Source organism: Lepisosteus oculatus, chromosome 14 (genome assembly GCF_040954835.1).
Source record: "Lepisosteus oculatus isolate fLepOcu1 chromosome 14, fLepOcu1.hap2, whole genome shotgun sequence".
NCBI classification, from domain to species: Eukaryota; Metazoa; Chordata; class Actinopteri; order Semionotiformes; family Lepisosteidae; genus Lepisosteus; species Lepisosteus oculatus.
The window spans coordinates 30,181,709-30,207,755 of record NC_090709.1 but is presented as its reverse complement, the minus strand read 5'-3'; the positions used below and the strand labels follow the sequence as shown (position 1 = coordinate 30,207,755).

At 50.7% G+C, this 26,047-nt stretch overlaps 1 pseudogene; it reads left to right on the top strand.

Annotated features, from left to right (window-relative positions):
- Nucleotides 1–19,956: 19,956 nt before the first annotated feature.
- Nucleotides 19,957–25,824, top strand: LOC138242544 (interferon-induced very large GTPase 1-like; annotated as a pseudogene).
- Nucleotides 25,825–26,047: the final 223 nt, after the last annotated feature.

Here is a 26,047-nt window from a genome sequence, read left to right as displayed (position 1 = left end):
GATCTCTGTTATACCCATTTAGAAACATGCAATCAGCATGTTATTGCTGAAGCAATAGTCACAACATTATTCCACACCTGGGTGAGATGCGGGTTATGATGACAGTCATGCTTTCTACACCTTATACTGAGCTAAGAAATGGACCAAGCGGACATCTCACGAGCAGATCCCTCCGCGTATAAGAAAGGCAACTTGTCTCAGCAAAAATACCACGGATTCACATCCAAAATATGATAAAAAGGCAAAAACCCCACACTTGGAATGCAAACGTACCCTAAAAAGGAAACACGGTTTTAAAACGAACTTGATTTTCCCCTGGAGAAACCTTTTTATGGACACACATCGCATCTATTACACATGTAGAACTAAATATAAAGATAAAACTTAATATAAGAAGTCATGACATATCACACATGACGAAGTCTGGTCCAGAATAAATAGTTTACACTGACCCACCTTTATTTACCCTGGTCACTCACTTCTATTAACTGTTTAACTGGGTAACAAATTAATATTTGTTTCAATTTGGGATCTACATCTGGGAGCCCTGAAATGTTGGCCAGAGGGGAGAAGCTGATATTCAGACGTGAGAATATATTAAAAAAAAGGATCTGATGTTGTTTTTCACCTGTCTAATCAAAGCTTGTTCAAAAATTATCTGATTATAGGACACACGAGTTTATAATCATACTCATTCCACTTTTTAACCCCGTATATATGCACAATATGAAACGTATATACACTAAATCTCACGTGTGACTCCCATAATATACATTTCTTTACGAAAATTAGGAACACTTACTACAATTATCAATCCCCCATGACGAGGCAATATTTCATACCTTTGTTTCTTTGTGGGTTCAAAGTTCTGTCCTGTCGTTTCACACGTAATGTTTTGGTAGTTATCTCAATTTTCCTTTGCAATTATCTCCAAGATCATCATCAACTTTTTGTAAAACGCTATGCACAACTGATATTTAAAGAAAGTCCTGTACCAAAACGTCTTCGTAGGGAAAGACAACTTTTTTTTCCTTACGTTAGTCGCTACACGGTTACTCAGAAAATCCATTCACCGCCTTTAAAAAAAAAGTTTCGTTTTTTATTGTGGTTCACTGACATTTCTGTCACAATTCTGAGGGACCCCAAATAAAATTCACTTGCCGGTATAAAGACGCCGGCGAGGATAAGACAGGTATCGAGCCACCTGCGTATCTAGCGGACGTTTAAAATAAAAAAAAATGGCGTGTAATGTTGCGAAGGGCTACTGTTTTTTTTATAGTTTGTCGATTGTAAGGGACGTGGGCCGCGACAGAAATACTGGACGGGGTGGGAAAAGGTTTATTGATGGTTTATTGTACCGCAACGGTCACAATTGACTCACCAGCAAAGATGGCGCCGAGGCCACATCGACTCCCTCCCGCCCTGCCTCGCACCGAAGCTTGAGCTGCGGAGCGCGACGCCAAACCGCCGGTCCACGGGCGCTTGCGCCAGACATAGACGTCATAAACCCTTCCGAGGCGCAGGAATTATAGATCACTGTAGTTTCTTCTGGACCCGGGTTAGGGACAGTGTGCCCTCCATGAAAGTCTTCTGAGGAAGCCAGTGTCTCATGGGTGTCCAGGCTTGATACCATCTGTCCATCACAGGACACACAGACACACACACTCACACACCCTGGACAGGACACCAGTCCATCACAGGACACACACACACTCACTCACACACCCTGGACAGGACACCAGTCCATCACAGGACATACACACACCCTAGATAGGACACCAGTCCATCACGGGACACACACACACTCACACACCCTGGACAGGACACCAGTCACTCACAGGACACACACACACTCACACACCCTGAACAGGACACCAGTCCCTCACAGGACACACACACACAACCTGGATAGGACACCAGTCCCTCACAGGACACTCAGACACACACACTCACACACCCTGGACAGGAACCAGTCCATCACATGACAAACACACACTCACTCACACACCCTGGACAGGACAGCACTCCATCATAGGACACACACACACCAGGGCCAGTTTTCGCAGAAGCCAATTAGCCCAAAAGCCTGTCTTTGGACCCGAAGAACACAGGGAGAACATGCAGACTCCACACAGACAGTCTTCCCCCCCCCCCCCCCGGGTCCAGACCCGAGCCCGGAGCCCCCCCGCGCTGAACCCCTCCATACAGACGGCCGCACACAGCTCCGTTGTTCCCGATTCCCGAGGTGATCTGTTAAAAGAAGCCGGTGTGTTGCCTCCAGGTGACATTTCCTACTGGAGTCAGGACAGGAGGCTCTTCTGTACACAGAAGGGGTTGGGGGTGGGGAACAATCCGCCCAGCCCTGTGGTTGAAGCCGATACCCCGGCTTCTCTCCAGACACAGCTGGGTGAGCTCCTCCAGTCAGTACAGGGGGCTCTACTGTACCCAGAGGGTGGCGGGGGTGTGGAACAACTCCTTTGATCGGGGCCTTGGGGCATTCTTGTTGTGAAAGGCGCTATATAAAAAACTGAATTGAAATTGAATCTTACAGGTTTGGGTTTTTCGGAGATCTTGTCAGAGATCTTGTCTGACGTGCCATTTCAAAAACGTAACGACACTCCTCACGTCCGAGCGCCGCCTGTCTGTGACGTAACATATGCTTACACAACCATGACGGTTTCATCATGGACAGCACGAAAGCCCGAAAAGTGGTTGACGTTTTAATTTGGCAACGCCACGATGGATCCCAGTTTTTTTTTTTATTTTGGGGGCCAAAGAGGACAAAAAAGGAAACGTCTGGAGGTGGATCGATGGTCATCTCTGCGGTTGTTCTGATGTTCTGGAAAAAACAAAAAAAAAAAAAAAACGGCTCGCTTGCCCGGTCGTGTAGTGTTTCCACACCCCACGCAAATCAACTTCTCTTCGCCCCTGGGGGCTCGTCGCCCGCCGCACCCCTCTCACGTGATAGGGGCTTCCCCCGGCTGTGACGTACTTACCCTACCCCCTTTTCCGCCAACGTCATACCGGAGGTCGCGCTTCGGGCCGCGGCGATGTTGACGGACTGTCTTGTAGCGTGAGACGGGTTTAAATTTCGACTTAAGGAGTTGGCCATCGTTATATTTCGCGAGGTATCATACGGGGGGAAAAAGAATATTTATATTTATCAACCTACTAGTAATACTGGGTGGATGTCACGTTCCCCAAATTGCATTGCCTCTCTCTAATAAAGTAGAAACGCGACATTAAACTCCGTTCGAAACGGGAGAAATCACCAGGACACTATACAACTGACGTCCGGAAAAGAAAAAAAGAACTCCTATTCCCATTTGTAATGACCCCGTCGTGTTTTTCCCGGTGTGCGCTTATCTTTCGGAGACCGTTTCTCTCTGGTGTTGTTTTGCTGTTGGAATAAATGCCGAGGTGACTCTTCTGTGTGGAGTCTGCGTGTTCTCTCCAGCGGGTCGTTTCCTCCACCGCATGGACTGGTCAAACCGGGGTCTCCCAATCGTCACAGAAGTGTGTGTCGTTTTGGGTGGTGGTGGGGGGATGCATCGGGGATACTGCGCCCCGAGGGGGTGACCTCTCACCTTACTCCGGACGAAGGGAGAAGACCTGTACCTTCACGAGTCCAGGTTGTGAAAACTTCTTCTGGCAGTTCAAAACGTTTCGAAGGGACTACAGCGCTACCCTGTTTTCCATTTGTATCGTGTATTATTAGACAGTCATGAGTATCTGTACTGATCACAGAGTCCCCCTCTCACTGCCAGGACTGAAGCCCAGTGCAGCACGAATAATAATAATAATTAATAAGTCTGGACTCTCCACTCAGAGCTCCTCCCAGGTCAGGGGGATCCCCTCCAGCCCCCCCAGTGTGCAGCCCCTACCTGGATGATGCTCCAGTCCGCTCAGCACACAGCAGCTCTCAGTGGGGAGGAGAGCAGAGGGATGGAGCCAGTTCAGAGAGGGGGGTGATAAGGAGGCCATGATGGGTCAAGACCAGGGGGGGAATCAGGCCAGGACACTGGGGTAACACCCCTACTCTTCTACAGAAACACCCCGGGATTGTTAACGAGCACAGAGAGTCAGGACCTCGGTTTTACGTCTCATCCGAAGGACGGCGCCTGTTTACAGTCCAGTGTCCCCCGTCACTATACTGGGGCATCAGGACCCACACAGACTGCAGGGTGAGAGCGCCCCCTGCTGGCCCCACTCACACCTCTCCCAGCAGCAACCTTAGGGGGGGGGGGAGGAAAAAAGCTAAACAGATTTTTTTTAAAAATTTTTTATTGATGCTTAACAAAAGGTCATCAGTCCAGTCTGGGGCCCCTCAGCTTCAGTCCAGACCAGTCTGGGGCCCCTCAGCTTCAGTCCAGTCCGGGGCCCCTCAGCTTCAGTCCAGTGCAGTCTGGGGTCCCTCAGCTTCAGTCCAGACTGGGGTCCCTCAGCATCGGTCCAGCACAGTCTGGGGTCCCTCAGCTTCGGTCCAGCACAGACTGGGGTCCCTCAGCTTCGGTCCAGTCTGAGGTCCCTCAGCTTCGGTCCAGCACAGACTGGGGTCCCTCATCTTCGGTCCAGTCTGGGGTCCCTCAGCTTCGGTCCAGCACAGACTGGGGTCCCTCAGCTTCAGTCCAGACTGGGGTCCCTAAGCTTCGGTCCAGCACAGTCTGTGGTCCCTCAGCTTCAGTACAGCACAGCCTGAGGTCCCTCAGCTTTGGTCCAGTCCAGTCTGGGGCCTCTCAGCTCCAGTCCAGTCCAGTCTGGTGTCCCTCAGCTCCAGTCCAGTCCAGTCTGGTGTCCCTCAGCTCCAGTGCTGTCCAGTCTGGGGTCCCTCAGCTTCAGACCAGCACAGTCTGGGGTCCCTCAGCTTCGGTCCAGCACAGACTGGGGTCCCTCAGCTTCTGTCCAGCATAGACTGGGGTCCCTCAGCTTCGGTCCAGCACAGTCTGGGGTCCCTCAGCTTCAGTCCAGACTGGGGTCCCTCAGCTTCGGTCCAGCACAGTCTGGGGTCCCTCAGCTTCGGTCCAGTCCGGTGTCTCTCAGCTCCGGTCCAGTCCAGTCTGGTGTCCCTCAGCTTCGGTCCAGTCCGGTGTCTCTCAGCTCCGGTCCAGTCCAATTCAGTCCAGTCCAGTCCAGTCCAGATCTTAGCAGGCACAGAACCAGGAAAGGAACCTGGAAAGAATATTGTTATTGCAGGTGTGAGGGACACAGACACAGACGTCACCATGACATCAAACAGCAAGAGGAAACTCCTCCTTGAATCACAGACACGACCGGGCGGCGCCCCCCTGTCTGCTCACCTGCACCTCCTCTTCCTCTTCTTGTCCTTCCCGGCAGCCTGCTCCTCCTCTCCCTCGCTCTTCCTCTCCTGAGCTACGGTCTCCGCCGCCTCCATCGGCTCGTCCTGATCTTCTGTCTCCACTGACACGCAGCTCAGGGACTTCAAAAAGACGCATCAGCGCTTCTGAAGCAGAGACAGGAGAGATACGTTAAGAGTCGGACTGGACACTCCAGTACATGAACACTGCACTGAGAGAGAGAGGGGTTGATACAGACACACTGACTAGACACTCCAGGACATGAACACTGCACTGAGAGAGAGAGGGGTTCATACAGACAAACTGACTGGACACTCCAGGACATGAACACTGCACTGAGAGAGAGAGAGGGGTTCATACAGACACACTGACTGGACAATCCAGGACATGAACACTGCACTGAGAGAGAGGGGTTCATACAGACACACTGACTGGACACTGGACAGGAGTAAAGAGAGGATCAGAGCATTACCCACCTTCTTTTTCTTCTGTCTCGCAGGAGGTGGTGATTGGACCTCCTCCAGCTGGAGTCCGTGGAGGGAGAGAAGGGGCAGGAGAGGGACAGCACAGGGAGAGAAAGAGAGAGACAGGTGAGTCAAGTGTCCCAAGAGCACAGAGACTCTGCTGAGATCACACTCGCAGTGAGTGAGCCTGGGTGTAGCCCACTAATACTGACCCACTGGACACCACATGACAGAGAGGAGGAGGAGGAGAGAGACACACTGCCTGGACACCACAGGACAGAGAGGAGGAAGGAGACACACTGAGGACAGAGAGGAGGAGGAGAGAGACACTGACAGACAGGGCTGAAAGAGAGAGAGACAGAGAGGCAGGGACAGGCAGACAGCAGGCCGAGAGAGACACTGACAGACAGGGCTGAAAGAGAGAGAGACACTGAGACCGAGGGACAGACAAGACGGCAAAACTCCACCACAGACAGGACAGGGGGCAGGGTGGGACCAGCACTGACCTCCTTCCTCTCTCCTGCCGGAAGAGCTGTCTCCACCTCCTCTTCCTCCTGCAAGTCAAGAGACAGGCTGAGAGAGTGACGGGCTGGCGGGACATCGGCGAACAGAGCTGAAGGCAAAGAGCAGAGGAGACAGGCCCAGCTGGGACAACGCAGGACAGACAGAGAGACAGACAGGGAGACACACGGAGAGACACAGGGAGAGAGACCCAGCTGGGACAACGCAGGACAGACAGAGAGCAGGGAGACACACGGAGAGACACAGGGAGACAGGCCCAGCTGGGACATCGCAGGACAGACAGAGAGCAGGGAGACACAAGGAGAGACACAGGGAGAGAGACCCATTTGGGATAACGCAGGACAGACAGAGAGCAGGGAGACACACGGAGAGAGAGAGGAGGGAGGGAGACACAGCTGGGACAACGCAGGACAGACAGAGAGACAGGCAGGGAGACACACGGAGAGACACAGGGAGAGAGACCCAGCTGGGACAACGCAGGACAGACAGAGAGCAGGGAGACACACGGAGAGACACAGGGAGACGGGCCCAGCTGGGACAACGCAGGACAGACAGAGAGCAGGGAGACACACGGAGAGACACAGGGAGACAGGCCCAGCTGGGACAACGCAGGACAGAGCAGGGAGACATGGAGAGACTCAGACAGAAGGACAGAAAGACAGAAAGAGAGAAGTACAGACGGACAAAAAGACAGAGAAAAGGACAGATGGACTGATGGACAGAAAGGCAGAGAAAAGGACAGAAAGACAGATGGACAGAGAAAAGAACAGAAGGACAGAGGGACAGATGGACAGAGGGACAGATGGACTGAAGGATAGACGGACAGAAGGACAGATGGACAGACAGACGGACAGACTCTGCTCCACTTGCCTCGTCAGACATCTCAGCCTCTCTCCTTGCCCTCCGCACTGGGGAGCCCCAGGCGGGGCCTGGCGGGGCCGGGCGGGCGATGGGGGGCAGGACGGGCGGGGGCAGGGGCAGGGGCACCACCCCGGGCATCAGGGGGGGCTCGAGGGGCATGGCGGGGATGAAGGGGGGGCAGCGGGGCGGGGCGGGCAGGGGCCTGAGGGGGCCGGAGGGGGGGGCCGGGGGCGGGGAGCGGAGGGGGCTCTCGGGCGAGGAGGGGGAGGACACCGAGCGGAACGAGCTGGGCGAGCCCGAGCGGGACGAGCCGGGCGACCCCGGGAGCTCCAGCTGCAGCTCGGCCGCCCTCTCCAGCTTCTGGACGAGCTCGGGGAAACACGAAGACACCACGGGATTCTGTCCAGCGGGGAGAGAGGGAGACACAACGCAGGGGGGATGAGGAGCAGAGACTACGCCTGGACAGGTGAGTGTGTACAGTGTGTCCAGTAAGAGTCTGGACAGGTGAGTGTGTACAGTGTGTCCAGTAAGAGTCTGGACAGGTGAGTGTGTCCAGTGTGTCCAGTGAGAGTGTGGACAGGTGAGTGTGTACAGTGTGTCCAGTAAGAGTCTGGACAGGTGAGTGTGGACAGTGTGTTCAGTAAGAGTCTGGACAGGTGAGTGTGTACAGTGTGTCCAGTAAGAGTCTGGACAGGTGAGTGTGTCCAGTGTGTCCAGTGAGAGTGTGGACAGGTGAGTGTGTACAGTGTGTCCAGTAAGAGTCTGGACAGGTGAGTGTGGACAGTGTGTCCAATAAGAGCCCAGACAGGTGAGTGTGGACAGTGTGTCCAGTGAGAGTCTGGACGGGTGGGTGTGTACAGTGTGTCCAATAAGAGCCCAGACAGGTGAGTGTGGACAGTGTGTCCAGTGAGAGTCTGGACAGGTGGTTGTGTACAGTGTGTCCAGTAAGAGTCTGGACAGGTGGGTGTGTACAGTGTGTCCAGTAAGAGTCCGGACAGGCGAGTGTGTCCAGTGTGTCCAGTAAGAGTCCGGACAGGTGAGTGTGTCCAGTGTGTCCAGAAAGAGTGTGGACAGGTGTGTCCAACAGTAAGAAGCTGTCTTACCCTGTAACCTAGCTCAGGGGTGTTAGGGGGTGCTCTGTCTCCTCCCTAAATCTCACCTTCAGCTCTGGTGAAATGACGGACCACTAGGAGACGCTGAAAACGAGGACACAAGACAGAGGTTAGGTCCACAGAGCTCACTCAATCACTACAGCAAGCAGAGACCTCTCGGCCATCAGGACTGTGGGGGTCAGAGTGGGGAGCTGTAGGGTATCGGGAGTTTAGGGGTCAGTGTGGGGAGATGTAGGGTATCGGGAGTTTAGGGGTCAGAGTGGGGAGCTGTAGGGTATCGGGAGTTTAGGGGTCAGAGTGGGGAGCTGTAGGGTATCGGGAGTTTAGGGGTCAGTGAGGGGAGCTGTAGGGTATCGGGAGTTTAGGGGTCAGAGTGGGGAGCTGTAGGGTATCGGGAGTTTAGGGGTCAGAGTGGGGAGCTGTAGGGTATCGGGAGTTTAGGGGTCAGTGAGGGGAGCTGTAGGGTATCGGGAGTTTAGGGGTCAGTGGGGGGAGCTGTAGGGTATCGGGAGTTTAGGGGTCAGTGGGGGAGCTGTAGGGTAGATGTGGGGCACCGGGCCCACCACAGGGCGGCCGGTCCAGTCTTGCGGAAGGCGACCGGGTCAGACTTACGGAAAAGCACCGGGACTTGTGCCGGGACCTCTCCCGCTGCCAGTCCGGGTTCGGCCTGACCGGTGTGACCTGTGAAGACGCCAAACAGCCCATCTCTGAGACAGCTCTGACCAAATAGCCCAGCCCAGTCGTGTCGAGACTAGGGGCCTTGGGCAGTCTCTACAGTGTGTCCAGTGAGAGTGTGGACAGGTGAGTCTCTACAGTGTGTCCAGTGAGAGTGTGGACAGGTGAGTGTGTACAGTGTGTCCAGTGAGAGTCTGGACAGGTGAGTCTGACCAGTGTGTCCAGTAAGAGTCTGGAAAGGTGAGTGTGTACAGTGTGTCCAGTAAGAGTCTGGACAGGTGAGTGTGTACAGTGTGTCCAGTAAGAGTCTGGACAGGTGAGTCTCTACAGTGTGTCCAGTGAGAGTCTGGACAGGTGAGTGTGTACAGTGTGTCCAGGAAGAGTCTGGGACGTCCAGAGGCAATCTGTGCTCTCAGAAGGCCATACTGGACACTTGACCCTGTCTCTTGAGCCGAGGGCGTGTCCTCAGTCAAGATCACCACTGGAAGTGTCTCTCCTCATCTAGAGGTGTTACCGTAAGACCTGGTCTGTCAAGTGCTTTGCGCTGCTATGTGTATGAAAGGTGCTCTATCAGTGAAGTTTATTATTATTATTCTTATTATAATACAGCGAGCGCTGCTGGGGGCGGAGAGGTCAGTCGGAGGAGGGCTGGATGCTGGACGCTGGACGGCGGGCGGGAGGGGTGGACTTACGACACCTCGCCAGGCCCTCGTCCTGCTGCGACCGCGCACGGCCATGCGGCATCTCTGTCGGTGCATCGTCCTGCCGAGACAAGCAGAGTCACAGTGGGGAGGGGAGGGGGCGGAGCCACACAGCTGGGCGGCTTGTTCCCCACCCCCGCCCCCCTCTGTGTACAGAAGAGCCTCCTGTCCTGACTGGAGGAGCTCACCCAGCTGTGTCTGGAGAGAAGCCAGGGTATCGGCTTTGTTCCACATCCCCGCCACTCTCTTTGTACAGTAGAGCCTCCTGTCCTGACTGGAGGAGCTCACCCAGCTGTGTCTGGAGAGAAGCCAGGGTATCGGCTTCAACTACAGGGCTGGGCAGCTTGTTCCCCACCCCCGTCACCCTCTGTGTAGAGGTGCACCTCCTCTCAATATCTTTTTACAGCACGATCACACCCATAAGAGTGGAGTAACGGTAAAAAAAACAACTTATTTCTCAACTTATTTTGTTATTTCTCGCCAGCGGCGCTTTTGAGCGACTTACCGATTTCACGGTAACCCGGTAAGTCGAAGTAACCCGCGAATCTTTCTTGGAAGAAACACGTGTTTAGAAAGCGCTATATAGTCCTTTCCTCCTCCTCTCTCTTCACTCCTCTGAGCTCACGGGACTCCGGCGCCGCCCCCCGCTAGAATCCGCCGCTCTGTGACGTCAGGCGGCTCATTGTGACGCCCCCGTGACGTCGCCCCCGACGCGCTCACGGCTCAGCCGCGAAACAAAAATGGCCGACATTTTTGCGGTTGTTTTTTTTTGGGGTGGACATTTTATTTTTCCAACTCTCAGCGGCCAGCCGGGTGTCCCTGTACGACCCCGGTAGTCGCCACCTCGGACAGGCAGGGGAAACGGGTCCAGCTGTTTCCGGCCCAAGGGTTACAAAAGCTGCACTTGAATTTAAAGACAAAATCACGTCGAGGGCGCATTCAGCACCCCCACGTCCAACACGGGTTTCCGTGGGGTTTGGTTCAGTGAAATTAGCACCCCCCCCGACCCCCAAATAAAAGAAAGACCAACCTCCACCCCCCTCTAGCGCCCAAGGGCAGAAATTTCGGGCCACGCCACGTCCAAAAACCACGGGTTCCCCCGTCCTGCGGGGAAAAGAGACGCCAAACGGGCTTCGCAGACTTGGAAAACCAGGCACGTCAACCTCTCTACAACACCACCCGGCCGTTTCTGTTTCAGACCGTGGGAAAAAAAAAATAAATACAATTTCGCCCCTCACCGACCGCCGCACAAAAAAACACAACTTCACGCTACAGAAACGGCCTGTGTGTGGGGGGGGGGAGACACGGAAAAAAATAAAACCTGCGTGTTTTCGGCAGAGTAAGCTCAGCGGGGAAACTTCCTGAATCTTGGGGTTGCTTCTTGAACCCCGAAAACGACCTTTTTTCTCTCTCTCTCGTTTTCTTGGTGTCTGGGACGTTCACAAACCCCGCCGCGTCGGTGCGATTCCCAGCGGGACTTGAACATAACCCCCCCCGTGGAGCCAGAGCGCCCCCGTGTGGCCGAGAGGACCACCACCCGCAGGGCTGAGCTTTTACTGCCGTGTCCCGCTTTCACTCTGGCGATGAAGGAGGGAATCAAGGAGGAGAATCAATATTGTGATCCACCAGTCCATCACAGGACACACACAGACTCATACACCCTGGACAGGACAGCAGTCCATCACAGGACACATACACACTCACACACCCTGGACAGGACACCAGTCCATCACAGGACACACACACACTCACACAACCTGGACAGGACACCTGTCCATCACAGGATGTTCAGTGCCTCTCTCTAATAAAGTAGAAACACGACATTAAACTCCGTTCGAAATGGGAGAAATCACCAGGACACGGTACACCTTGCTCCGGACGATGGGAGAAGACCTGTTCCTTCACGAGTCCGGGTTGTGAAAACTTCTTCTGGCAGTTCAAAACGTTTCGAAGGGACTACAGCGCTACCCTGTTTTCCATTCCTATCGTGTATTATTATACAGTCATAAGTATCTGTACTGATCACAGAGTCCCCCTCTCACTGCCAGGACTGAAGCCCAGTGCAGCACGAATAATAATAATAATTAATAAGTCTGGACCCTCCCCTCAGAGCTCTTCCCAGGTCAGGGGGATCCCCTCCAGTCCCCCCAGTGTGAAGCCCCACCTGGATGATGCTCCAGTCCGCTCAGCACACAGCAGCTCTCAGTGGGGAGGAGAGCAGAGGGATGGAGCCAGTTCAGAGAGGGGGGTGATTAGGAGGCCATGATGGGTCAAGACCAGGGGGGGAATCAGGCCAGGATACTGGGGTAACACCCCTACTCTTCTCCAGAGACACCCCGGGATTGTTAATGACCACAGAGAGTCAGGACCTCGGTTTGACGTCTCATCCAAAGGACGGCGCCTGTGTCCCCCGTCACTATACTGGGGCATCAGGACCCACACAGACCGCAGGGTGAGAGCGCCCCCTGCTGGCCCCACTAACACCTCTCCCAGCAGCAACCTTAGTTTTTCCCAGGAGTCTCCCCTCCAGGTACTGGCTGGGCTCCCACCTGCTGGGCTCCAGTGGGGAGGGGGCTGCCAGCTGGGAGCTGCAGGGTGAGATAGCTGCTGGGCAAACGATGGCTAAAGAGCTTCCTAGGACACTCAGGACTTCGTGGTCGACTTCCTGCTCTTCAGACAGAGGTGGCTTGAAATCTGTCTCATTTCAAGGAGTATTGGACACGATGCCCCCCCTGCTATATCCCCGCCAACTGGTGGCACGCCGACGACGAGGGCTCTCGGCCTCAATCCGTCAACCACAAACTCTCCGGGATGAAAGAGAAGGATAGACTCTGTTCGTTCGTTTCGGTGGGGGGGGGAACCAAAAGCTAAACAGATTTTTAAAAAAAAAAATTTATTGATGCTTAACAAAAGAACAAAAATTACAATACAGATTAATGTCAAGGATTTATTTAGTGACCCCCCCATCTTACGATCATCACAGGACCTTAAAATAATACTTAATAATACAAGGTCATGCAGACGATCTGAGGACTCAGGTGGGGATAATGTGAAAGTTTTCCACAGTCCAGTCTGGGGTCCCTCAGCTTCAGTCCAGACTGGGGTCTGGGGTCCCTCAGCTTCAGTCCAGACTGGGGTCCCTCAGCTTCAGTCCAGACTGGGGTCTGGGGTCCCTCAGCTTCAGTCCAGACCAGTCTGGGGCCCCTCAGCTTCAGTCCAGTCCAGTCTGGTGTCCCTCAGCTCCAGTCCAGTCTGGGGCCCCTCAGCTCCAGTCCAGCCCAGTCTGGGGCCCCTCAGCTCCAGTCCAGTCTGGTGTCCCTCAGCTCCAGTGCAGTCCAGATTGGGGTCCCTCAGCTTCGGTCCAGCACAGACTGGGGTCCCTCAGCTTCGGTCCAGACTGGGGTCCCTCAGCTTCAGCCCAGCACAGTCTGGGGTCTCTAAACTTCGGTCCAGCACAGTCTGGGGTCCCTCAGCTTCGGTCCAGCACAGTCTGGGTCCCTCAGCTTCAGTCCAGCACAGTCTGGGGTCCCTCAGCTTCGGTCCAGTCCAGCCTGGGGTCCCTCAGCTTCAGTCCAGCACAGACTGGGGTCCCTAGGCTCCAGTCCAGTCCAGTCTGGGGTCCCTCAGCTTCGGTCCATTCCAGTCTGGGGCCCCTCAGCTCCAGTCCAGTCCAGTCTGGGGCCCCTCAGCTCCAGTCCATTCCAGTCCAGTCCAGTCCAATCTTAGCTGGCACAGAACCAGGAAAGGAACCTGGAAAGAACATTGTTATTGCAGGTGTGAGGGACACAGACACAGACGTCACCATGACATCAAACAGCAAGAGGAGACTCCTCCTTGAATCACAGACACGACCGGGCGGCGCCCCCCTGTCTGCTCACCTGCACCTCCTCTTCTTCTTCTTGTCGTTCCCGGCAGCCTGCTCCTCCTCTCCCTCGCTCTTCCTCTCCTGACCCACGGTCTCCACCACCTCCATCGGCTCGTCCTGATCATCTGTCTCTACCGACACGCAGCTCAGGGACTTTAAAAAAGACATACCAGCGCTTCTGGAGCAGAGACAGACGAGGGGACAAGTGGACAAGTTGACAGACGAGTGGACAGACGAGGGGACGAGTGGACAAGTGGACAGACGAGGGGACAGACAAATGGACGAGGGGACAAGTGGACAGACGAGGGGACAGACAACTGGACGAGGGGACAAATGGACGGACGAGGGGACAGATGAGGGGAAAGAAGAGAGGACAGACAAGTTGACGGACGAGGGGACGAGTGGACGGATGAGTGGACGGACGAGGGGACAGACAAGTGTCCCCTCACCTATCCTCTCGCCTGTCCCCTCGTCTGTCCCCTCACCTGTCCACTTGTCCCCTCGTCTGTCCCCTCGTCCATCCACTTGTCTGTCTCCTCGTCAACTTGTCTATCCTCTCGTCCGCCCCGTCTTCCGTCCCCTCGTCTGTCCCCTCGACTGTACACTTGTCTGTCCCCTCGTCTGTCCCCTCATCCGTCCCCTCGTCTGTCCACTCATCCATCCACTTGTCCATCCACTCATCTGTCCCCTAGTCCACTTGTCCGTCCACTTGTCCCCTCGTCCCCTCGTCCGTCCACTCGTCTTTCCACTCATCCGTCCACTTGTCTGTCCTCTCGTCTATCCCCTCGTCCGTCCACTTTATAAGAATATGTAGCACCTCTTCAATATATGTCATGTCTAGGAGTTGATACCTCCTTGTGATTATTATTTTCTATCCACCCGTCTCCCCACTGCTCTCTCCAGTCCAGGGTCACAGACTGGGGGAGCTGGAGTCTGTCCCAGCAAGCAACAGGCACAAGGCAGGGTACACACTGGACAGGACAGCAGTCCATCACAGGACACACACACACTCACACACCCTGGACAGGACACCCGTCCATCACAGGACAGTCACACACACACACACCCTGGACAGGATAACTGTCCATCACAGGACACACACACACGCACACGCACACGCACATCTTGAGGAAACCCACACACTTCCTGAACTGCGAGTTCTACTTTATACTTTCGTTTTAAGAGCCTTGTCCAGAGTTAAATGCGGAAACAGCGACCTGCACCATTTCAAACTGCCGTCAGGTACAGTTCACGTGAGATCAGTTTCCAGCACAAACACAAGATCCAAGTCTCCGGCGAGCGGCTTCCCCTGTACAGGTAATGTTGGGGGAAATGGCGTCGTGACGAGCTATGAGGAATGAAAACAAAAGCTTCCGGTGTATAAACTCTTGAAATCAAGCTCTCGAACAAAAGCTGTATTTTGGAGGCGGGGACGGGGTGTTTCACAACAGTATCGTGCTCTGGACGCTATACAGTACACCTTCTGGGAAAACTGGCCCTGGTGTGAGTGTGTGTCCCGTCCAGGGTGTGTGTGTGTGTCCTGTGATGGACTGGTGTCCTGTCCAGGGTGTGTGAGTGTGTGTGTCCTGTGATGGACTGGTGTCCTGTCCAGGGTGTGTGTGTGTGTGTGTGTGTGTGTGTGTGTGTGTGTCCTGTGATAGACTGCTGTCCTCTCCAGGGTGTGTGAGTATGTGTCCTGTGATGGACTGGTGTCCTGTCCAGTGTGTGTGTGTGTGTGTGTGTGTGTGTGTGTGTGTGTGTGTGTGTGTGTGTGTGTGTCCTGTGATGGACTGCTGTTCTGTCCAGTGTGTCCATCACAGGACACACACACACACACCCTGGACAGGATAAAGTCCATCACAGGACACACACACACACCCTGGACAGGACACCAGTCCATCACAGGACACACACACACACCCTGGACAGGACACCAGTCCATCACAGGACACACACACACACCCTGGACAGGACACCATTCCATCACAGGACACACACACTCACACACCCTGGACAGGACACCCGTCCATCACAGGACACACACACACTCACACACCCTGGACAGGACACCCGTCCATCACAGGACAGTCACACACACACACACACACACACACTTCCTGAACTGCAAGTTCTACTTTATACTTTCGTTTTAAGAGCCTTGTCCAGAGTTAAATGCGGAAACAGCGACCTGCACCATTTCAAACTGCCGTCAGGAACAGTTCACGTGAGATCAGTTTCCAGCACAAACACAAGATCCAAGTCTCCGGCGAGCGGCTTCCCCTGTACAGGTAATGTTGGGGGAAATGGCGTCATGACGAGCTATGAGGAATGAAAACAAAAGCTTCCGGTGTATAAACTCTTGAAATCAAGCTCTCGAACAAAAGCTGTATTTTGGAGGCGGGGACGGGGTGTTTCACAACAGTATCATGCTCTGGACGCTATACAGTACACCTTCTGGGTTAAAATTAATACACTTTCGCACTCGTTCTTAAGCGCTGATGTTGGTGTGAACGCATTTCATGACGAAAACAGTTCAGAATGCTAAACTGCCGGCGTCAATCAGAGTTCTGCTTCTGTTGAGTAGCAAAATAATGTTCACCGTCATTTTTTCTCTGTTCTTGAAAAAGAAAAGACACATCCGCCCTGCTCTTGCTTTCGAATTCGGAAGATTCCTGAGATGTAAGCCAATGAAGATCGAAATATTCGAACCGCAGACGCAAACTGCTATCCTCAAGACAGGAAACGATGTTAATGAAATTAATCGCGAACATGCTGTCAAGGCAGGGATATATATATTTTACACAGGGAGGGGATATTAAGAAGGGGGGTCTCTCTGTAGGGGCAGCACGGTATCGATTCTAAACCTGTGGTGCTGTCTGTGTGGAGTTTGCATGTTCATGTGGGTTTGCTCCGGGGACTCTGGTTCCTCCCACAGTCCAATGACAGGCTGTTGGGTGAATTCGCTTCTGGGAAAACTGGCCCTGGTGTGAGTGTGTGTCCCGTCCAGGGTGTGTGTGTGTGTCCTGTGATGGACTGGTGTCCTGTCCAGGGTGTGTAAGTGTGTGTGTCCTGTGATGGACTGGTGTCCTGTCCAGGGTGTGTGTGAGTGTGAGTGTGAGTGTGTGTGTGTGTGTGTGTGTGTGTGTGTGTGTGTGTGTGTGTGTGTGTGTGTGTGTGTGTGTGTGTGTGTGTGTGTGTGTGTGTCCTGTGATAGACTGCTGTCCTCTCCAGGGTGTGTGAGTATGTGTCCTGTGATGGACTGGTGTCCTGTCCAGGGTGTGTGTGAGTGTGAGTGTGAGTGTGTGTGTGTGTGTGTGTGTGTGTGTGTGTGTGTGTGTGTGTGTGTGTGTGTTTGTGTGTGTGTGTGTGTGTGTCCTGTGATAGACTGCTGTCCTCTCCAGGGTGTGTGAGTATGTGTCCTGTGATGGACTGGTGTCCTGTCCAGGTGTGTGTGTGTGTGTGTGTGTGTGTGTGTGTGTGTGTGTGTCCTGTGATGGACTGCTGTTCTGTCCAGTGTGTTCCCTGCCTTGTGCCTGTTGCTTGCTGGGACAGACTCCAGCTGCCCCAGTCTGTGACCCTGGACTGGAGAGAGCAGTGGGGAGACGGGTGTATAGAAAATAATAATCACAAGGAGGTATCAACTCCTAGACATGACATATATTGAAGAGGTGCTACATATTCTGATCAACTGTATACCCATGAAAGTATTCCATAGTAATTTAAAATTAAAAAACAAAAGCTTGTCACATTCTTGCAAACCATGTGATTTTTAAGCAAAAGATTACCTACCACGGCTTCTGCATCAGTTGATTCACTGCTGACTGGTAATACACTTCGTCCAATAAGGAGCTGGTTTACAAGACATAATAATAATAATTGCTTACACTTATATAGCGCTTTTCTGGACACTCCACTCAAAGCTCTTGACAGGTCATGGGGAATCCCACTACCAACACCAGTGTGCAGCCCCACCTGGATGATGCGACGGCAGCCATAGTGCGCCAGAACGCTCCCCACACACCAGCTCTCCGTGGGTCAGAGAGGGGGGTGATTAGGAGGCCCTGATGGGTCAAGACCAGGGAGGGAATCAAGCCAGGACACTGGGGTAACACCCCTACTCTTCTCCAGAAACACCCCGGGATTGTTAATGACCACAGAGAGTCAGGACCTCTGTTTGACGTCTCATCCGAAGGACGGCGCTTGTTTACAGCCCAGTGTCCCCCGTCACTATACTGGGGCATCAGGACCCACACAGAACGCAGGGTGAGAGCGCCCCCTGCTGGCCCCACTAACACCTCTCCCAGCAGCAACCTTAGTTTTTCCCAGGAGCCTCCCCTCCAGGTACTGGCCGGGCTCCCACCTGCTGGGCTCCAGTGAGGAGGGGGCTGCCAGCTGGGAGCTGCAGGGTGAGATGGCTGCTGGATATAAGACATGCTGGTAGAAGGTTTTACAGCCCTGTGTTTTTTCAGCAGGCAGTTAATTCCAGTTACACGTGGGTAGGTGCATTTGAACGGAGATAGGTCCTTTACCCACACAGTGATTTTAAGACACCTAGTGAGGTAATGTGACTTTACAGCCTCCCACAAAAGTTAAACGTTTACGGCAAGATAACTACTATAGCAGGGTAAATTGGAGATGAGCTATTGCCACTCCTACATGGATGATTCAGTGTTCTGTCAGGATAAATATTGATCTGGGAATGAATTCTGTGAATGAACAGGAAGATTTTACAGGTGAAGGGATTTTCGTTTTTGGGTTTATTCAGTTTTACCTTACGAAGGGTCTTCAAGTGATGAATTATGTTCCTAATTGGAGAGAAAAAAAAACCCATTTATTTCCAGATATGTAGACAAGGTGTTTTTGTGGACAAAAGATAACTCTCTGCGGTTCGTACCCGGGAGGCCTGTCAGTACAGCAGATTTGGAGGTCACCTAGTGTTATACGTAGTTATACTTCTTAAACAGTAAAAACATCTCTAATGATCATTTTGACAATAGATAGTTAAGTAGTGTTTAGAGCGAATACTGGAAAAAAGTATATTTTCATGATATAGGGAATTTCTACTTTATTTTACCTAATACTGCTTTTCACTAAATATTTGTCATTGACTAAATATTTATCATTATCGGTGTCATTATGACACCGTAATTCGATTGTCTGTTACTGTATTGATGCAGTGAGTCTACAAAAAATCATTTACATTTTGACCAAATAATTGTGCGATCTAAGATGGCTATTTGAAATGGGGGAAAGGAGCAGACAAGAGAAATGGGACGCGTTTTGGGGAATTTGGTCACCTTGTTGATAGACAAATGTCTCTGTTTTTTTCAAATAAATATGGAAAGTGAAGATTTGAAAAGATCGATGGACCAAAAACAGGCGGAACTTTCCAAAGAGCTTGAAAGCGTGGGCCTCGAAGCAGAGTACTGGCTACCAAAGCTACATAGTCTCCATCTTACAAACACAAACTCTTTACAGTTTGTCACGGAGGAGGAGTACGCAAAGTTAGAACTGCACGTGCGAGAAGTGTGGGAGAAAAGTGCTCTTCACAAACTTGTCAGAACTCCCGATCCAAATGTGAAATCTAGCGACCTGGCGGAAGAGCAAATGGAGAGACTGCAGGAGAAACTAGAGAAAACAAAACGGGCTCTCACTGAACTGATCAGAACGGAAAAAGAACACGGCCACACAGATCTTGAAGCAAGAGCGAAGGAGCTATGCTCATCTCTAGGGCTCCCTGTAGAGAGCTGGGGGCAGTCTCGACAGCCTCGGAAGGAACTAGAAAGCATCTTGCAGCAGCTCGCTGTTCTAGACATCACTCCCCGTAATCCTCCAGAACGTGTCTCCAGCGAGGAGGTGTTGCTGCATGCGTCTGGTGGCCTGGCTCTGGAGGGGGTATTTAAAACTGGGAAACTGGAGGACATGCTGGAGAAAAGACAGCAGCTCATTCAGGTCCCGAAACTGTTCTGCCTGAAGGGTCCAGAGCAGAGCTCCTTTTATGCACAGAGAGACTTTTCAACCCTTGAATCTCAGACGCTTTTCATGAAGATTGTGGAAAGGCTCGGCTTCAGCAGCAACTGCGCGGTATCTACTGGTGTCCGCGGTGTCAGCCTAGCGGGCACAAGAGAAAAACGCAATTCAGAAGAATTCGGAGAGAAACGCGCGTCTTCTTGTGAGGTCTCCTACAAGTGCACTACAGTGTACAAGTACATACCCCTGGCTTTTGCCTTTATTGCTAAGGAACAGGTGAAACTATCAACTGCAGCTTTGCGTGAGCTGCAGAACCTGGAAACAATTCTGCTGAATATTAACAAAGCTCAGAAAACTTCTGAATTCACTGCCGAAGTTCGCCAGTATTTTGAAAGGTTTGGGTCCCATGTGAACCAGGGTCCTTTTCACTTTGGCTGGAGGTTCTGCTGGAAGGCAGCTGCTGAGGGCATCATGAACAACGAGCTCACAGAGGTGGAGGGAGTCATGTCTCAGGTCCTGTCCGCCTACATTGGCTTTCGGTGCAGTGTAGCTTCCTTGTTGACCGCTGAGGTCAATGCGGGGTTCCTTTCATCTGAACTGAAGGAATTCCTTTCTGGAGGGCAAAGTGAAGCTCTTCTGAACAAAATCCAGCTCTCTGTGAGTAAAACTGGGGGTCCAGCTGAAACAGATAACTACCTACAGTGGAGATCTGCTCTTGTATCCAGTAACAGAACCTGGTGTGTCATCGACAGAGGAGTAACTCTCATGCCTGTTTGGGAAATCATCCTCTCCGCTCACAGAAAGGATTTTAAAGACGTCACAATGCTGAGCAACACTCTCAGGGAAGCGTACAAGTCGATCACAAACTTGAGCCCCGAGACACTATGGGGTGAGAATGTGCTCTCTGCAGTCACAGACGTTAAAAATCTTCTCAGTTCCATGAGGGGCAGGCAGACGTCAGACAGTGAAGCGCGCCTAAAAGAATTACTCGAATTCAAGATTAAGTTGTATGAAAAAACGGGAAGCCATGCTATTTGGGTAGAATCATGTCTTTCTGACAATATCTTTCAAGATTTTTTACTTCAAGTGACTCAAGAAAACAAGCATCTTGCTCCTGCAGAAACCACAACTCTCAGGGCACTGATGTGTGATTTAATTGAGCCTTATTCGTTTCAGGTGAAAAGCTTCCCAAGTAAGGCCCAAATACTGAAATGGGCTCATCAGTCCGCTGAGAAGATCCACAAAGATGTTGTTGTTGCTGATTTGTCACATTTCATAGAAATTCTCAAGACAGCTAAAGAAGAGACCAGAGGTGAAAGATTTTCACACTGTGACCTGGAAAGTGTTCAGGAAGCAAAAATCAAAGCAACACTTACAGTCTTGCTCTCATTGAACTCATTGCTGAGAACGCAAAGTGAGACCAATCAATACAGGGAAGAGATGCTAATCCTTTCCATCGTCAACATTTTGGGATATAGTGCAAAAGATGGTATATTTTCTCACCTTCTTGGGTGGGCGGAAATTGACTTCATTGAGGAAACACTGCTCAGTAAACATACCCAGTACATCCAGCTGAGTGCTAAGAGTGCAGATAGAGCCCTGGCTTTCTTGTGGCATTTAGCCCTTTCAATATCCTCTGACGGAGGAAAAGTTTCTTATGAAGAGAAGGGGAGACGACTGGAGTTCTTTAAAGCACACTTCAGAGAGACCTCTCCCAGTGACCTTTCTGCAATACTGGACTGTGACAGTCCACGTCAAGACTGGGAGAGAATTGAAAAAGAGCTACACTCCATCGTCTTGGGGACGGAGAAAAATGAGATACAACAGCTGGACAAAGTATTCCTGTGTACAGAGATCCGCTTCTCCGAATCCTCACAAGAAGGCAAGCGGCAGCTGCAGGTGGGGGAACAAGAGGACAAGCCGAGCGTCTTGGGCACGAGAAACAAAGAGGAGAGCATTGGAACCCAGCCGTCAGGAGCAGGGGAGAAAGCATATATTTTTATGAAACTACTGGAAAGACTCGGACTCCAGAAGTTCTATTTTGCAAAAATTGACAAAGCCAGATGTACTAACTGTAAACAAGTTATCATTGAATAACACTCAGCCATCCGCAGAAGAGGAGCTGTCTTTTTATTACCTGTACAAGCTCATGATGCTGGACTACCGAGCCAGGAGTGTGCTGTGCGTCAAGGAAAAAGGGCAGCCACATCACAAGAGTGCAGAGGTCAGCTGTGATGTCGATGATTTCCTGGGTGATACAAATGTGTGTGATGATGACACAGAGGAAGAATTGCAGATCCATCCCATGGATATTCAGATGGCTGTGTTCCTTTGTGCTAGCGATTTCCTGAGGCAGTGGATGTGTATGAAACTGACCAAGTGCCAATATGCCCTGCCTCTGCTAGTACCTGACCCACGAAACAATACGACCGAATTTCCCATGTGGGCATTTCAGCAGGTTAAGAAGAGCTGGAAAAGTAAAGGTGCCAATAAAGACAGTGTCAAAAGCGGACTTTTGTTCCAGGCATCTGTACCGATAGTGTCTTTCATTAGGTTTGGAATATGCCCAACATCTAAATCGAAAATCCTGAACAGCGTAATCAACAGACAGAAGCACAATGTTTTCTTCCACCGGCACTGCAAAGGCAGTACGAGGGAATGCCTTCTCACAGATGGGCTGGTGGAGATTGCGTGGTACTGGCCAGGTGGAATGGAAGACGACGTTCTTAACAGCTGCGTGGCGTTCACTAATCTGCACGGCGACGCCAGCAACCACAAGGAGCAGATCGCGTTTCTGCAGGAAGTCAGTGCTGTTATCGTGGTTCTGGTTTCGGAATCCTCTTTGAATGACACCAGAAAAGAGACCCTCTCTTCTCTCCTCAAGAGCTCCACACCGGTCATCTGTCTCTTTGCAGAAAAAGAAAAGGTTGCTCACAGACCTAATCCAACTAAGGTGAAACTTGCAGTTCACAATAAGAATGAAGCCCAGTTAACAGATGAAATCATTTCTCACATCAAACATTTTCTAGGTACTAAGGATAAAAAGTGCTCTTTAAAAGCCTGCATAGAAGTAGCCAGACGACATAGCATTGTAACAGATGAAGTCAATGAGAAATGCAGAGAAGGTCATGAAATTGCCCAGAGACTTATGGATCTAATAAAGAAAGAAGACCTGGCCAATGTGAAAAGGACATTTCTACCATTACAAGGTGATCTCTGGTATGAATGGTGCAGGAAAGATAAAGAGTCTTATTGACTACAGTCTAGTGCCTTTACCAGTATTGAGCAGCAAAAGAGTAAAATCCAAGCTAAGAAAGAAGACTTACGCAAAGAACAGCTGGCAAAGCTTTCCCTCTCAACAACCTCATGAGATCCTTCCTGGAGTGTCTCGGCTCCTCTTCACTTTCTCCGGACACTAAACTGTACATGCTACAGTGGTTAGGAACACTCCTGGATGATCTTACCACAGATTCACTCACTAAACTTCAGCGCTCTACTACTCAACATGGGTGGACATGAAATCGCAGCGCACCTCAAACGGAGGCGATGAAAGTCAATTGCAAAAGACAGCGGAGAATATATCTCGGGAACTCGATGCTTCAAACTTTGGCCTTCAGCATTTGTTGCGAGAAGTCAGTCAGATCTATGAAGCTTTGAAAATGTCACCAGATATGGCAGATGAAAAACAGTATCTTACTGCTCTTCCAGGGATAGGGGCTGAAATGTTGATCGCAGGATATCCTCTTGAACTGATGGATGGGGATGCTTCCTACGTCCCTCTTGGATGGATCGAAGCAGTGCTGGACAAACTGATCCATAAAGTTGGTGACAAACAGATATTTGTTCTGTCCATTCTTGGTGTTCAAAGCTCTGGCAAGTCCACATTACTGAACACTATGTTTGGTCTTCACTTTCCAGTGAGTGCAGGAAGATGCACAAGAGGAGCATTCATGCAGTAAGTGACAGTGGATCAAAAGATCAGAGATGAGTTGCAGTATGACTTTGTCCTAATAGTGGACACAGAAGGCCTTCGATCACCGGAGATTAATAATGCAACTGCACTGGCCCATGACAATGAACTCGCTACATTTATCGTTGGAATAGCTGATGCAACCCTAATTAACATCATGGGAGAGAGCTTACTGGATATGCAAGATATTCTTCAGATTTGTGTCCAGGCTTTTATGAGGATGAAGAGAGTCAGTATCACTCCAAGCTGCCTTTTTGTGCATCAAAATGTTGCAGAACCATCTGCCAGTGAAGACAATATGACAGGAAGGATGCGCCTACAGGAGACACTGGATGAAATGGCTCGCATTGCAGCCAGTGAAGAAGGGTTTGATGCTACAAGTTTTAATGACATCATTCAATTTGACATAACAAAGCACGTTTACTTTTTCAAAAATCTTTTTGAAGGAAACCCATCAACAGCACCTCCCAACCCAAGCTACAGCGAAAACGTCCAAGAACTGAAGAGCACAATACTCGGAATAAGAGAATGGAAGTCGGACTGTAGATTTGCTTCTATCTCAGAAATGAAATTGCGGATAGTGGCCATGTGGAATGCACTGCTAGGGGAAAACTTTGTTTTCAGCTTTCGAAACAGTTTGGAAGTCATGGTTTATAAGAGGTTAGAAGTAAATTGTGGTAATTGGACATGGCAGCTCAGAAAATGTGGTCTTGACCTGCAAAGGACACTGCGGCACCAAATCATGAGTGATCAAGTGCAAGCAGTAGACAGCTCAAGCATTAAAAAGTCGTTTGAGCAGCAGGCAAAAGCCATTTCAGAAGAAACTGAAGAGTACTTTAAAAAGGAGAAATATCCACATATATTGAATCAGTGGAAAAATAACTTTGATTTCAGATTACAGACAGTGAAAGAGGAGCTCATCGAGGACACCCAGAGGAGATGTAAAAAATGGATTGCACAACGTAAGTCTAGATCAGGACTGGATCAAAAGAAATCCCAGTACCTGGCAGAGCTGCTCGCAAAAAGCAGATGTCTGGCTTCTAATCTAATTAGCGAGTGTGATGAGACAATGGATAAAGAGTTTGAGAAACTCTGGGTGGAACTGATGACCAGAGTTGCCTCAAAGACCCCTGCAGAGAAAGACGTCAACATCGATGCAGCAGTGGAAAAAATCTTTTGTGAAACATTTAAAACAAAAGCAAATTCCAGACAAGTAATTACTGAGCGTCCCCAAACCTTTCAGTTTGATGAGAAAAAACACATTCATAAAAAATCCAAATATGGAATTTTTACACACTCTTTTACTCCAACAGATGAAGAAAGTGTAATCCATCTTTCAGCAAGTATATCGAAAACAATTTAACAATACATTGATGATCTGCAGGATGCGATACTGGACTTTAATGAGGGCTACATCAATGCAATACTAAATCTAATACAATCAGGGATCAAAGACTTTGAAGAACATACAAAACACTTTGCATTAACAGATAACTACAGAATCGAGTTATTTGCCCATCTTTGTGTGTTTGCAGCAGAACAGTTCAAGGTAAAGCAGGAAGCATTCAAGAAGGCAAACGACCCAATGCTGTACTTCAAAAGCAAGAGAGAGGAATATCTACAAATCTTTAAGAGTTTCTGCCAACAAAGCACAGCCCTCAACATTCTTGTTGATTTCCTTCATGGAAAACTGAAAACCGCTGTCCAGCAGGCAGTGTATGAAAAAATTGGCATCAGAATTGCAGGCGAGATGAGGTCGACCCATCCAGCTTTCAACAGTAATAGATCCAACCTGGAAAATCACCTACTGATATACCTGGCTGAGAAGGAGAGATTTGATTTGTATGAAGAATACTTTGTTGCACCAAAGGATTGTTTTGACAGGTATATAACAGACTGTGTTGAAAAATACTGTAAACACAGTGGGAGGGAGAGAATTACTGAGATCTTGACCGATAATCTCACATATCTGATAGACCGCATTATATTCACAGTTTGTAAAGTAACAGGGCTTGTTGAAGATAAGCAGGGCAATGTCTCCATGTGGCTGGATGAATTTTGTTCAGAACTGGGGAGTGACATGGACATTCCACGGAATTACTTTAGGGCTATTGAGAAAGAGGACATTGACCTGCAGTGTCTGAAAGAAAAGGTATATGAATCCATCATAGCGATGCATCACACTTTATCAGAAGAAACCAAAGGTGGAGTAGACATCAACAAGTTCTGGGAAAGCCCCGATTACATTCTGTCGAAGCAGCTCAATGGGTGCTGGGAGCAGTGCCCTCTCTGTTGCGCTGTTTGTACCAACAGTATCCCTGACCACTCTACAGATCACTGTGTCCAATTTCATCGCCCCAGGGCTGTGAATGGCTGGTTTCACCACGGCACTCAGAACTTCTCCATAGAGATCTGTACCACCTCCGTCTGCAGTGATGGGACTTTCCTGCCCAATAACGACGAATCAAGAGAAACTCCGTGGAGGAGATACAGAGAAGCAGGTCCACCCTTCAATAGATGGCACATCACCCCAGATAACTCTGCACAGATGTATTGGAAGTGGTTCATCTGTGCCTTTAAAGACAAGCTGGA